The sequence below is a fragment of the Odocoileus virginianus genome, chromosome 9 (genome assembly GCF_023699985.2).
Source record: "Odocoileus virginianus isolate 20LAN1187 ecotype Illinois chromosome 9, Ovbor_1.2, whole genome shotgun sequence".
Classification (NCBI taxonomy): Eukaryota; Metazoa; Chordata; class Mammalia; order Artiodactyla; family Cervidae; genus Odocoileus; species Odocoileus virginianus.
Window position 1 is genome coordinate 76,009,807 of NC_069682.1, and position 3,858 is coordinate 76,013,664.

General features: G+C 48.0%; 1 long non-coding RNA gene across 1 annotated transcript; it reads left to right on the plus strand.

The window, feature by feature from the left end:
- Positions 1-535: 535 nt before the first annotated feature.
- Positions 536-2,467, plus strand: LOC139036807 (uncharacterized). The gene is made up of 2 exons (XR_011489672.1): positions 536-1,016; positions 1,764-2,467. It is a non-coding gene; the product is annotated as an uncharacterized lncRNA (long non-coding RNA).
- The last annotated feature ends 1,391 nt before the right edge of the window (positions 2,468-3,858 follow it).

The following is a 3,858-nucleotide window of genomic DNA, read 5'->3' on the forward strand; positions in this document are numbered from 1 at the left end:
GTAAGGATGTAGCTTAATTAACTAATTGTAACTATTTATTATTTACTTGGCTGTGCCAGGTTTTGGTTGTGGCATGGGGGGCCTAGTTCCCTGAGCAGGGATGGAACCTGGGCCCCCAACACTGGGCACAGAACCTCAGCCACTGGACCATCAGGGAAACCCTGGCTTAATTTATTGAACCAATCTCCTATCGACGCATTCAGGTTGTCTTCAGATTTTAGATCGTTTGATGGCAGGATTTTCACATTTTCAAAAAACTTGACCCCCTAAAAGAAAAGTTTTTACACTGACAGCCAGCATGCACATATGTGACACAGGCACACACACACGTATACAGCACATATATGGTTATCAGAACTTCTGTAAACGGGACTTGCCCTCCCGGCGCTGTGGGCTCCGCTCCATGAAGAAAGTGCTCGTCGCGACCTGCTGCAGGCTCGCTCCGCCTCCTGGTCGGTCACAGCCAGCAGTCTGGAGAGTACCTTCGGTGCACATTTATTAAAGGAAAAGCAAAAGTGCTTACGAGTTATTTAAACCTTACAAAGTGCCAGTGGGCTAGGAACGATTGTTCTTCCCATTTTTCAGATCTCAAAAGTGAGGCGCAGAGAGCAGCTGGACAAGTTGTCCGAGCTAGCACTCGGAGGCGCCATGCTTCCGATCCTGGCCGCCTGACAGCAGTTTGTTTTCTTAACCATCAGCTGCAGTACTTCCTGTAGCCTTAGGACTTGACATGAGACTAGCCCCGTATTCAGACATGCTCGGCGCTAAATAGCCTAACTCAGGGTTTTACTGTCTCACTCGGGGTACATCTGCTCCTTTACAAGACAGGCAAAGAGCACGCACGAGGTGAGCGCAGACTGCTGTTCACACACCTTGATGACTACAGAAGCTCGTCAGAAAGTCCCCTACTTTACGAACCTCCTCCAGCAAGTCAGCATCAGCAAGACACACCCGGAGTCCCGAACCCCCAAACCCTCAAATGATCAGTGACGACCTCTAGCAGCACTGAAGTCATGGTAAGATTACAGAAGCACTTCTGATTCAGACGGAGTGTGGAGCTTCCCTATTATTTATTGATTTCACCCCAAAGTTATCAAGTTCTAAAGCCTAATTATTGGTGTAATAGCGGAGATGTTTGGAGAATCAGAAGCCCCTTTAGCTAATGCATGGCATATGTCGGAGGGATCCGGCTAATTCACATATCTGTCTGCACTATTAATAGAGAAGGTTACATGCCAATTATCTAGGCTTCAATCAGCCCGTGTGGATACAATAGAGGCAGTGTTCACACACTCGACTGCCACATTCCTTCTCCAGCAGAAGCAGCTGGGCCAGATAAAGACCACTGGGGTTTGGATATTTAGGAATCTCCTCCACAGAACGCTGGGACGGGGACTAGATTGCTACATCAACGGCAGGTATCTTTAACCCAATTTCTTTTGAAAAAATGGCTCGGGGTTTGTACTTCACCGGTCTTTAAACATTTCCTGTTCAGGCTTGTTGGGTGGGTGGGTGGAGGTGCTGAGGAAGAAGACAAAGACACAAATAGCGTAACCGACAAAGGAGAGAATAAGAGGAAGGGGTGAATGGATCCCTATAAAATCACCCACATGCACTTTGTCCTGCCAAGTGTTAGCACTGAGTAGGCTGAGGATTCCAGCGATATATGTGTGTGTGTGTGCACGTACAGATCTATATATTTCGGCTCAATTTTTTCCTTTTTCTTTTTTTTTCGTTTTCCTTTATTTCCCCCTCTGCTTCAGAAGCTGGACTAGAAATGCTGTAATCTCATCAGAAAATGCTGCTTCCGGGGGTGTTTTCAACCCAGGAACAGAAGCAAAAGTGTCTGGAATCACTGAGAAAGCCCCAGGTCTCCCGAGAGCCGTTCTCGACTTCTTGTTGGCGCGGAGCACGGATCAGTGATCAGGCAGTGAACGCGGCAGATGTTGAGGGTGTTAGGGGGAGGGGAGGCAGATACCTGAGACCCCGCAGCAGTGTTGCGCCTCCGCCTCCGCATCTCAGATCGCCGAATTAAAACAGCGCTGCTCCCCACCTGCCTGAGGTCACACAGCCCGACCGAGGTCTGACTGCAGACAATCCAAGCCAGTCAGTGCCAGGCCCTGCCTCCCGGCTGCTTCGTTATTCCGGTGACATTACCCAAATACTACGGCAGGCTGCGATACCTTAAAGAAAAAATCACCAGCAGCTAATAGACACCAGGCAGATACCATACGCCAGCCGTTGTTTTGTGTGCTGTTTCAGCCCAGCGTGTATTTTTTCCCACCCTCCCAGATGAAAATACAGTAATTAACTCCATGCAGTGGGGGATGGGGGAGGGATTTCTTTCTTTTTTTTTTTTTCCCTCCCTAGACTTGAAAAGAAATTCTGGCAGATAATTTGGCTGAACATGAAAAGGGAGAGGCTGCTTACAGCCGTCCAAATAAAGTGCTAGGTTGGTGAAGCTCCACAGGCTGAGCTGGTTATTTCACCGCGTGAAAAGCAGACATTTATCTGTTCCCATGGAGATGTGTTTTCTACTAGTCAATCAGGCACTGAGGACAATAGCCAGTAGTTCTTTTTTTTTTTCATCTTGAGAGACAGTCCTGCTTTATCTTAACGTTTCACCTCCATTTAAAGGCATCTAAATGGAGTTTCAGAAATACCTGCAAGCATAGCCATCATCATTTCAAGAGATCCAAATTAACAAGAAACTTCAGCTGCCAAAAAAGAAGACTGGGGCGTGACCACTCCTCCAATTTCACGTCCCTATGTGTATTTCTCTCCTTATTTGTATAAATTTGGCTTCTCGACTTGACACCCCCCCCCCCCACCCGGAATAAAATAATAAGGTCATGACTTACATGTTGAAAATTTCCAAACAACTGTTGGGAAGCAAGAAGGGACCTTTCAAACAGAACACCACAGAAGCAAGAAAAGGCTGGCCCAGAAAAGAGAAAAAAACCAAAACCTAAAGTGCTGGAAGTTGGGTAAGTTGTAAACTTGCCTGAAAACCGCTCATGCAGAAATGATTAGGGCTGCTATTTGACCTTCTGTGTTTGTTATCAGTCCCCAGAACACAGATCATGTCCCTTTGCAAAATATGTTTATTTCGGTAGGTGAACTGCCGAGTAAGCACCTGGAAACTGGGACCCACATAGAGACTTTTAAAACTCTTCTTTCAAGTGGGCCTTGCCCCCTCCATCTTCTCACACGCCGAGCACAGAAGAAAGTGTAGGAGGTCTCCCTGGAGCTTACTGAGGGGAGAGTGTGTTTCCAAGGGACCGCCTCCACGGCCAGCTCTCAGACTTGACTCCAGCAGATGCCCCTTTACGGGATGGCCGTGTCACAGAAAACAGCAGACAGCCAGTCAGGATTTTATCGTGAAGTCACTTCTTTCTTGTTAATGGAGTCATTCAAGTGCCGCTCAACAGCGCAAGACAGGAACGGGAATACAAGAAGGCCTCCTGCGCACAGGCCTGGCTTTTCTGGGCTCTGCGTCTCCGGCTCCCTGAGGGCAGAGGCTGCTAGGCCCCCAGGTGGGCCCTGGGGCAGGGACCCCAACGGGGACACCTGGGAAAGCCCCGCGGGGCGGTCCCAGCAAGTAGCGTCCAGGGGAAGGGGAGAGACTCCAGCGGCTCTGATAATGGACAACATCCCGTTGCTAAGGAGGCCGAAAGCAGAAATCTATCATGAGGGCTCGTGGGAGTTTGATTTCCCCAGGAAGACAGGGCCCACATTTCTCCTGTATTGTGGGTATTTGACTATTTCCTTCTCTTTTTTTCTCATGATAGTTTTTTTTTTTAATTTAAAAATAGAAGCAATATGTCATCTCTCTAAAAGATTCAAGCAGTATAAATT